The following is an 11,239-nucleotide window of genomic DNA, read 5'->3' as shown; positions in this document are numbered from 1 at the left end:
TATCTACTTAGTTTTCTTTAAAGGGGTTGTCCAGTAGTGTTGAGCTGCATAGGCCATATTCAAATTCGCGACTATTCGCTAATTTATGGACGAATATTCGTCATATATTCGCTAAATTCGCATATTCGTAATATTCTCGTTTTATTTTCGCATATGCGAAAATTTGCTTATGCGAAAACTAACATATTTGTGAAAATTAGCATATACAAAAATTTGCATAAGCGAAAATTCGCATGCCAGTCTCACACAGTAGTATTAGAGCCTTCTTTACACCACACAAGCTGGAAGCAAAGAGGGATGATCACTGTCATGTGTACTGTGGGGAAAAAAAAACGAATATTCGTAATTACGAATTTATAGTGCTATATTCGCGAATATTCACGAATTCGTGAATATGCGATATTCGCGAATAAAATTTGCATTGCGAATATTCACGAGCAACACTATTGTCCAGCAGCATTTAAAAAAAAATGGCAAGGCCTCCGATATTGCTGATTCCGGTCTCCGCTGCATTCCACTTCCTGTTGCTGGTGCCCGATACGATACATCAGAATGCTGCTCGGTTAAGGAAGGACACTATGAGCCGCAATGTATCACTCCAACCCCAGGCACGGAAAGTGCACTGCGGTGAAGACTGGAAACAGCAATACCGGTAGCTATGGGGCCCCCACCCCATAGCTGGTCACCGAGAGAGGTAAGTAGAGTTTTTTTTGTTGTTGTTTTTTTTTTTTTTTTTTTGCTGGTAGCCTGGCCATGTTTCCAGAAAAACTATTTTAGCCGGACAAAGGCCGACATTTATCATTGTCTTTAGATTGTTTTGTCTAGAAAAGGCGCAAAAAAGGCGTAAGCAGGGTTTATTTGCACCTTTTCTGCGCCTTTTGGTTTACACATTTCTGCTGATTTTGAGTTGCAATCCACTGATTTTGGCAATACACATGATATGAACGGGTTTTATGAACTGGGCTTTTTTTGTGAAAAGGCGCAAAAAAGGCGCAAAGCCACTGAAAAGTCTCTAAAACTACACCAGCCCAGACTTAGCTTAGCTTTTTGGTGTATGTGAAGAGAGAAATTTCAGAAAATGTGACCTGCGCAAGTCCCCGGAGTGGTTCCAAAATCTATTTAATTTATGCGATTATTTTTTTTTAAAATAATAATAATGATGGAATGTATGAATAATTTATTATTAATTTATGCACGCGTTTTTTTTTTAATCTAAATTATTTAGCAGAATTGCATTTATTGTATGGGGTTATAGGATACCATATAGATGCATATTGCTCCAGTTGGGATAGTGCCTCTCTGTTAAAGGGGTACTCCGCCCCTAGACCTCTTATCCCCTATGCAAAGGATAGGGGACAAGATGTCTGATCCACACCCACGATCTCCCTGCTGCACCCAGCGTTTGTTTATAGTGTCGGATGCAGCGCTGGAGGCTCGTGATGTCACAGCCATGCCCCCTCAATGCAAGTCTATTGGAGGGGGCGTGACTACTGTCACTCCCCCTCCCATAGACTTGCATTGAGGGGGCGTGGCCGTGACATCACAAGCAGGACGTGACTGCCCCACATTGCCAGTCATCCGTCAAGGAGTGAAGTTCGCTTTGTGCACCGGATGTCTGGGGTGCCGCAGCCGAGATCATGGGGGTCCCCAACAGCGGAAACCCCTTGATCAGACATCTTATCCCCTCTTATCCCTTTGGAGAAGGGACCACCAGGAGTCAAGTGTTCAGTTCTTCTACAGATCCTCCATTGGAGTAATCAAGAATTTCAGTCTGTCCTGTTAAAAAGACACACTAAATGTTATAGTAATGTTGTTTTTTAGAATTTTTTTGAAGGGATTTGTCAGAGCAGAGGAGACCGGAAGCATTATAATGTGGGTTATAATTATACTTACCCAGCTATACTCAACGCAATATTATGGTTTTGGCTGAGGGGCTGCGGCTTTGTCTCCTCCTGTTGTTTGAGGTGATTACATACGAAATCAGATGACGTCAATATACAATAAACACCGGTAATCACATCCAGCTATACATTACACTGCGGTTAAAAATTTATAATACTGAAAATCTCTATTGGAACAAGAAAAAAAGTTACAATAAAAGTTTGTTTTATTTATTAAAGGGGTATTCTGGCTTTAGACATCTTATCTCCTATCCAAAGGATTGGGGATAAGTTGTATGATCACAGAGGTCCCGCCACTGGGAACCCCGCTATCTCAGTGCAGCCCCCAGCATTCTGTGCCGGGCGCTGTCTCCAAAACCGAGACATGACGTCACAGCCACGCCCCTTTGTGCCATCACACCACGCCTTCTCCATTCATGTCTATGGGAGAGGGCGTGACGGCCATCATGCCCCTTCCCATAGACATGAATGGAGGGGGCGTGACTTGACATCATGAGGGGGCGTGGCCGTGATGTCATGTCTCGGGGATAAGATGTATAAAGCTAGAATACCCCTTTAAATTAAAGACAATTTAAGTCATAAACATATACTCATTTGGTATCTTCAGGTTTCGCAACAATGAGCACAATAAAGTTATTGTTTAAAGGGGTACTCCGCCCCTAGACATCTTATCCCCTATCCAGAGTATAGGGGATAAGATGTCTGATCGTGGGGGTCCTGCAGCTGGGACCCCGTGATCTTTGGGCAGCACCCGTCATTCCTTTAGAACGCTGGGTGCATTTAGCGGGGGTCGTGACGCCACCATGCCTCCTTCCATAGACTTGCATTGAGGGGGTGTGGCGTGATGTCACAAGGGGGGTGGTCGTGACATCACAACCCACGTCGGCTGTTCCAAGCGTTGGGAAATAAACGTTCCGAATGCTGGGGCAGCGAAGTACATCTTTAACCCCTTAACGACGCAGGACGTATATTTACGTCCTGCGCCGGCTCCCGCGATATGAAGCGGGATCGCGCCGCGATCCCGCATCATATCGCGTGGGTCCCGGCGCTAATCAACGGCCGGGACCCGCGGCTAATACCACACATCGCCGATCGCGGCGATGTGCGGTATTAACCCTTTAGAAGCGGCGGTCAAAGCTGACCGCCGCTTCTAAAGTGAAAGTGAAAGTGACCCGGCTGCTCAGTCGGGCTGTTCGGGACCGCCGCGGTGAAATCGCGGCGTCCCGAACAGCTGATCGGACACCGGGAGGGCTCTTACCTGCCTCCCCGGTGTCCGATCGACGAATGACTGCTCCGTGCCTGAGATCCAGGCAGGAGCAGTCAAGCGCCGATAATGCTGATCACAGGCGTGTTAATGCACGCCAGTGATCAGCATTAGAGATCAGTGTGTGCAGTGTTATAGGTCCCTATGGGACCTATAACACTGCAAAAAAAATGTTAAAAAAAAGTGTTAATAAAGGTCATTTAACCCCTTCCCTAATAAAAGTTTGAATCACCCCCCTTTTCCCATAAAAAAAATAAAACAGTGTAAAAAAAATAAAAAATAAACATATGTGGTATCGCCGCGTGCGTAAATGTCCGAACTATAAAAATATATCATTAATTAAGCCGTACGGTCAATGGCGTACGCGCAAAAAAATTCCAAAGTCCAAAAAAGCGTATTTTGGTCACTTTTTATATCATTAAAAAATGAATAAAAAGTGATCAAAAAGTCCGATCAAAACAAAAATCATACCGATAAAAACTTCAGATCACGGCGCAAAAAATGAGTCCTCATACCACCCCATACATGGAAAAATAAAAAAGTTATAGGGGTCAAAAGATGACATTTTTAAACGTATAAATTTTCCTGCATGTAGTTATGATTTTTTCCAGAAGTGCGACAAAATCAAACCTATATAAGTAGGGTATCATTTTAACCGTATGGACCTACAGAATAATGATAAGGTGTAATTTTTACCGAAATATGCACTGCGTAGAAACGAAAGCCCCCAAAAGTTACAAAATGGCGTTTTTTTTTCGATTTTGTCGCACAATGATTTTTTTTTCCGTTTCGCCGTGCATTTTTGGGTAAAATGACTAATGTCACTGCAAAGTAGAATTGGCGACGCAAAAAATAAGCCATAATATGGATTTTTAGGTGGAAAATTGAAAGGGTTATGATTTTTAAAAGGTAAGGAGGAAAAAACGAAAGTGCAAAAACGGAAAAACCCTGAGTCCTTAAGGGGTTAAAGAGGTGCTCCGTCCAAAGGCTAGGGAATAAGCTGTCTGATCGTGGGGGTCCAGCCACTGGGACCCCCCGCGATCTCCGCGCAGCACCCGGCATTCAGAACATTATGTTCAGAACACCGGTTTCGGGTGGCTGTGTTCGTGGGGCCAGGACTCTCCCCTTTCTATACATGTCTATGGGTGGGAGCGTGACTGCCTCCCAAATTCAGAGCTCCGGGGTGCCAAACGGAGATCGCGGGGGGCCGCGATCAAACATCTTATCCCCTATTCTTTGGATAGGGGATAAGATGTCCAGGGACAGAGTGCCCCTTTAAGCTAAGATCACACTGCGGTTGTGCTCTGCTGAGAGTGGCTTGGAGTGGTAGATGGCTTTCACTACTTACCTTGGTGGTTGGGGGCAGTGAAGAGGTGATGGGATGTTTCTTTGGTAGTTTAAGGGGATAGTGCCAGCTTCTCTAGTGACTTATAGTAGTGATAGGGTTAATGTCAACTCCTGGGGGGAGATTTATCAAAATCTGTCCAAAAGAAAAGTTGCTGAGTTGCCCATAGCAACCAATCAGATCGCTTCTTTCATTTTTGAAAAGGCCTCTAAAAATGAAAGCAGCGATCTGATTGGTTGCTATGGGAAACTCAGCAACTTTTCTTCTGGACAGGTTTTGATAAATCTTCCCTCTGTTACCCAAATGGTTCAGATTATTGCCCTCCTTATACTTGATTCATTGGTGGTCTAGACTGGTAAAGGGGTTAATACTAACTTCTTTGATTGTTTTGGGCAGTGGTCTCCAAACTGTGACCCTCTGGTTTAGGGCAATGAATGAGTTCAGGCTTCTTTGGTTATCAGATGTAGAATAGCTTACCAGGTGGTCTACGGCAGTTTAACATCCATAGGAGTGTTTACCTTTCTCACAGCGCCCCCAGGGGGGAAGATGAGGCATTACACAGCTCTAATGTTGCGGCTGCCACCTACAGAAATGACCATTCCCATATGCGATGGTGACCAATGGATGCGCAGTGTTGCCAGTAATACTGTTTTAAATCATGAGGCCACTAGTCACTGCATAAGACTGTTGTTTCGTCTACATGCAGCAGCGGAACATTGGAATGAATGCAATGTGATCCTCTCAGGCAATGCTCCCAGCCGGGGGAAGGACAGGTCAGGTCAAAGGTCTGTTGAAGCCAGGATCATTGAGAAGACCAAAGTACACTGCTCCAAAAAATAAAGGGAACACTAAGATAAAACATCCTAGATCTGAATGAACTAATCGTATGATACACTTTCGTCTTTACATAATTGAATGCGCTGACAACAAAATCACACAAAAATTTTCAATGGAAATCAAATTTATCAACCCATGGAGGTCTGGATATGGAGTCACACTCAAAATCCAAGTGGAAAACCACATTACAGGCTGATCCAAGTTTATGTAATGTCCTTAAAACAAGTCACAATGAGGCTCAGTAGTGTGTGTGGCCTCCCAGGGCCAACCGCACCAGCATATGGTGTCACAAGGGGTTGGAGGATCTCATCTCGGTACCTAATGGCAGTCAGGCTACCTCTGGCAAGCACATGGAGGGCTGTGCGGCCCCCCCAAAGAAATGCAACCCCACACCATTACTGACCCACCGCCAAACCGGTCATGCTGGAGGATGTTGCAGGCAGCAAAACGTTCTCCACGGCGTCTCCAGACTCTGTCACATGTGCTTAGTGTGAACCTGCTTTCATCTATGAAGAGCACAGGGCACCAACGGCGAATTTAACAATCTTGGTGTTCTCTGGCAAATACCAAACTTCCTGCACGGTGTTGGGCTGTAAGCACAACCCCCACCTGTGGACATAGGGCACTCGTGGAGTCTGTTTCTGACCGTTTGAGTGGACACATGCACATTTGTGGCCTGCTGGAGGTCATTTTGCAGGGCTCTGGCAGTGCTCCTTCTGCTCCTCCTTGCACAAAGGCGAAGGTATTGGTCCTACTGCTGGTTTGTTGCCCTCCTTTGGCCTCCTCCACGTCTCCTCATGTACTGGCCTGTCTCCTGGTAGCGCCTCCATGCTGTTACGCCGAGCGCTCTGGGTCCCTGCTCCTCCCCGGAGCGCTCGCGGCGTTCTCCTCTCTGCAGCGCCCCGGTTAGACCCGCCGACCGGGAGCGCTGCACTGACATTCACGATGGGGATGCGATTCGCATAGTGGGACGCGCCCGCTCGCGAATCACATCCCAAGCCACTTACCCGTCCCGGTCCCCGGCTGTCATGTTCTGGCGCGCGCCCGCCAGCTCTCTAAGATTTAAAGGGCCAGTGCACCAGTGATTGGTGCCTGGCCCAATCAGTCTAATTAGCTTCCACCTGCTCCCTGTCTATATTACCTCACTTCCCCTTCCCTTCCTTGCCGGATCTTGCTGCCTTGCGCCAGAGAAAGCGTTTAGTGTTGTCCAAAGCCTGTATTCCAGACCTTCTGCTATTGCTATTGACTACAAACCTTGCCGCCTGCCCCGACCTTCTGCTACTTCTGACCTTGCCTCTGCCTAGTCCTTCTGTCCCACGGCTTCTCAGCAGTCAGCGAGGTTGAGCCGTTGCCAGTGGATACGACCTGGTTGCTACCGCCGCAGCAAGACCATCCCGCTTTGCGGCGGGCTCTGGTGAAAACCAGTAGCAACCTAGAATCGGTCCACCGACACGGTCCACGCTAATCCCTCACTGACACAGAGGATCCACATCCAGCTAGCCGAATCCTAACAGTAGATCCGGCCATGGATCCCGCTGAGGTGCCGCTGCCAAGTCTCGCTGACCTACCCATGGTGGTCGCCCAGCAATCACAGCAAATTGCCCAACAAGGACAGCAGCTGTCGCAGTTGACCGCCATGTTACAGCAACTTCTGCCACTGCTACTGCAGCAACCATCTCCTCCGCCAGCTCCTGCACCTCCTCCGCAGCGAGTGGCCGCTCCTAGCCTCCGCTTGTCCCTGCCGGACAAATTTGATGGGGACTCTAGACTCTGCCGTGGCTTCCTGTCTCAATGTTCCCTACATATGGAGATGTTGTCAGACCAATTTCCTACAGAACGGTCTAAGGTGGCGTTCGTAGTTAGTCTTCTGTCTGGAAAGGCCTTGTCTTGGGCCACACCGCTCTGGGACCGCAATAATCCTGCAACAGCCACAGTCCAGTCCTTCTTCGCTGAAGTCCGTAGTGTCTTCGAGGAACCAGCCCAAGCTTCTTCTGCCGAGACTGCCCTGCTGAACCTGATCCAGGGTAATTCTTCAGTAGACGAGGCCCTCTGCGAGACCTTTAAAAAAGGCCTATCCAGTAACATCAAGGATGTGCTGGCCGCACAAGAGATTCCTGCCAACCTGCATGAACTTATCCATTTGGCCACCCGCATTGACATGCGTTTTTCTGAAAGACACCAGGAGCTCCGCCAGGAAAAAGACCTTGATCTCTGGGCACCTCTCTCACAGTATCCTTTGCAATCTACCCCTGTGCCTCCCGCCGAGGAGGCTATGCAAGTGGATCGGTCTCGCCTGACCCATGAAGAGAGGACTCGCCGTAGGGATAAAAATTTATGTCTGTACTGCGCTAGTACCGAACATTTCTTGGCGGATTGCCCTATTTGTCCTCCACGTCTGGGAAGCACACGCACGCACCCAGCTCACGTGGGTGTGGTGTCTCTTGGTACGAAGTCTGCTTCTCCACGTCTCACTGTGCCCATGCGGATTTCTCCTTCTGCCAACTCCCCCTTCTCAGCCGTGGCCTTCTTGGACTCTGGTTCTTCTGGAAATTTTATTCTGGCCTCTTTGGTTAATAGGTTCTGCATCCCGGTGACCCGTCTCGTCAAGCCGCTCTACATTTCTTCGGTCAACGGAGTGAAGTTGGACTGCACTGTGCGTTACCGCACAGAGTCCTTGCTTATGAGCATTGGACTGCATCACGAGAAAACTGCATTTTTCGTCCTGCCCAACTGCACCTCTGAAGTCCTCCTAGGTCTGCCATGGCTCCAGCATCATTCTCCCACCCTTGACTGGACCTCCGGGGAGATCAAGAATTGGGGTCCTGCTTGCCGCAAGAAATGCCTCACGTCTGCTCCCAGTCCCGTCTGTCGGGCCTCAGTGTCTCCTCCTGTGCCTGGTCTCCCCAAGGCCTATCAGGACTGTGCCGTGCCTCCTCATAGCCCCCGTCCTGGTGACACTCTGCCTCGTGACAAGCTTCACCCCCTGCCCCCCCTCCCCATTCCCACTTCTTCTGGATTACCGGCCGCTGATGTAGCTACCCAGGACTTTTTTTTTGTTCCGAAGGAAACTCAAGAGGCGCCCCCTATGTTCTCTTCTCATTTGAAGGGACAAGGAGACAAAAAGAGGGGGAGACCTAAGGGGGGGGAACTGTTACGCCGAGCACTCTGGGTCCCTGCTCCTCCCCGGAGCGCTCGCGGCGTTCTCCTCTCTGCAGCGCCCCGGTCAGACCCGCCAACCGGGAGCGCTGCACTGACATTCACGATGGGGATGCAATTCGCATAGCGGGATGCGCCCGCTCGCGAATCGCATCCCAAGCCACTTACCCGTCCCGGTCCCCGGCTGTCATGTTCTGGCACGCGCGGCTCCGCTCTCTAGGGCGCACACGCGCCAGCTCTCTAAGATTTAAAGGGCCAGTGCACCAGTGATTGGTGCCTGGCCCAATCAGTCTAATTAGCTTCCACCTGCTCCCTGTCTATATTACCTCACTTCCCCTTCCCTTCCTGGCCGGATCTTGTTGCCTTGTGCCAGAGAAAGAGTTTAGTGTTGTCCAAAGCCTGTGTTCCAGACCTTCTGCTATTGCTATTGACTACGAACCTTGCCGCCTGTCCCGAACTTCTGCTACGTCTGACCTTGCCTCTGCCTAGTCCTTCTGTCCCACGCCTTCTCAGCAGTCAGCGAGGTTGAGCCGTTGCCGGTGGATACGACCTGGTTGCTACCGCCGCAGCAAGACCATCCCGCTTTGCGGCGGGCTCTGGTGAAAACCAGTAGCAACCTAGAACCGGTCCACCGACACGGTCCACGCCAATCCCTCGCTGACACAGAGGATCCACATCCAGCTAGCCGAATCATAACACATGCTCTGGACACTGACAGACACAGCAAACCTTCTTGCCACAGCTTGCATTGATGTGCCATCCTGGATGAGCTGCACTACCTGAGCCACTTTTGTGGGTTGTAGACTCCCTCTCATGCTACCACTAGAGTGAAAGCACCACCAGCATTCAAAAGTGACCAAAATATCAGCCAGGAAGCATAGGAAGTGAGAAGTTGTTACGCCGAGCGCTCCGGGTCCCTGCTCCTCCCCGAAGCGCTCGCAGCGTTTCTCTCCCTGCAGCGCCCCGGTCAGACCCGCTGACCGGAAGCGCTGTACTGACATTGCCGGCGGGGATGCGATTCGCATAGCGGGACGCGCCCGCTCGCGAATCGCATCCCAAGTCACTCACCTGTCCCGGTCCCCGGCTGTCATGCTCTGGCGCGCGCGGCTCCGCTCTCTAGGGCGCGCGCGAGCCAGCTCTCTGAGATTTAAAGGGCCAGTGCACCAATGATGGTGCCTGGCCCAATCACCCTGATTAGTTTCCACCTGCTCCCTGGCTATATGACCTCACTTCCCTTGCACTTCCTTGCCGGATCTTGTTGCCTTGTGCCTTGAGAAAGCTACTCTGTGTTTACCACTACTGTGTTCCTGACCTTCTGCTATCACCATTGACTACGAACCTTGCCGCCTGCCCCAACCTTCTGCTACGTCTGACCTTGCTCTTGCCTACTCCCTTGTACCGCGCTTATCTCAGCAGTCAGAGAGGTTGAGCCGTTGCCAGTGGATACGACCTGGTTGCTACCGCCGCTGCAAGACCATCCCGCTTTGCGGCGGGCTCTGGTGAATACCAGTAGCAACTTAGAACCGGTCCACCGACACGGTCCACGCCAATCCCTCTCTGGCACAGAGGATCCACCTCCAGCCTGCCGAATCGTGACAGAAGTGGTCTGTGGTCACCACCTGCAGAACCGCTCCTTTATTGGGGGTGTCTTCCACCTGTTGTCTGTTCCATTTGCACAGCAGCATGTGAAATTGATTGTCAATCAGTGTTGCTTCCTGAGTGGACAGTGGGATTTCACAGAAGTGTCATTGACTTGGAGTTATATTGTGTTGTTTAAGTGTTCCCTTTATTTTTTTTGAGCAGTGTATGTGTGAGGTACTAGGTAATGAGGGTCTCATAATGAGAGATGCTGTATGTATAAGAGGCTAGATGGTCTCTGCTGCCACCTCTGTCCTTGTCAGGAACTGTGCGGAGAAGGAACAAATCCCCATAGCAAACCTCTCCTGCTCTGGACAGTTCCTGACATGGACAGTGGTGTCAGCAGAGAGCACTGTGGTCAGACTGGAAAGAACTACACAACTCTCTCCGGAACATACAGCAAATGATAAGTACTGGAAGGATTCATATTTTTAAATCTGTTTAGCTTTCTGTCACCAGATGATTTAACTACATTAGATTACCAGGGAAGAGTGAAACAGAGGCTTTTCTCCAAGACATAATCGTTTTTAAATATGTAATATTTATTTATTATTTGGTCAGCACAAAATTTGTACATCTTACCGAAATACATAAACATGGGCAAAAAAATGCAATTTTTAAATTTAACATTCGTCCACCACCTTTTAGCAACAATATACCAACATGATATACCGAAATATGGTGAATGCTTTATCATTTATAAAATATATTTACAGAGATTTATGAGCAAATTGTTGAACATTAGCAGCTGATCAGATTTCTTACTGATCTTGACAGTATATACGACAATCAACAGAAATAATGGAGTCACTTAGTGTGTTTTATCATTCTTAAAAATAAAATATTATGTGCCCAGATCCCTATGACAGGACTTTGTGGCCCTATGCTCAGGCAGATCAGTATTATCATAGGGACACTGGGCTACACAGCAACCAATCATTTCTCCTTTCACACAATAACAATACTGCCAGCGCACAGGGGAAAGAAGTGTTGTCATGGGGTATTAGCTTGATATATGATGTTTTAGTTGTTTTTTTCAGCATTTTGCTAAAATTCAGCAGGGATCTGGTCAATGCCCATCAGGGTGTAACGTAGGCC

Source organism: Hyla sarda, chromosome 2 (genome assembly GCF_029499605.1).
Source record: "Hyla sarda isolate aHylSar1 chromosome 2, aHylSar1.hap1, whole genome shotgun sequence".
In the NCBI taxonomy this organism is placed as follows: Eukaryota; Metazoa; Chordata; class Amphibia; order Anura; family Hylidae; genus Hyla; species Hyla sarda.
The sequence above is the reverse complement of the archived record's forward strand: the minus strand, read 5'-3'. Positions refer to the sequence as shown.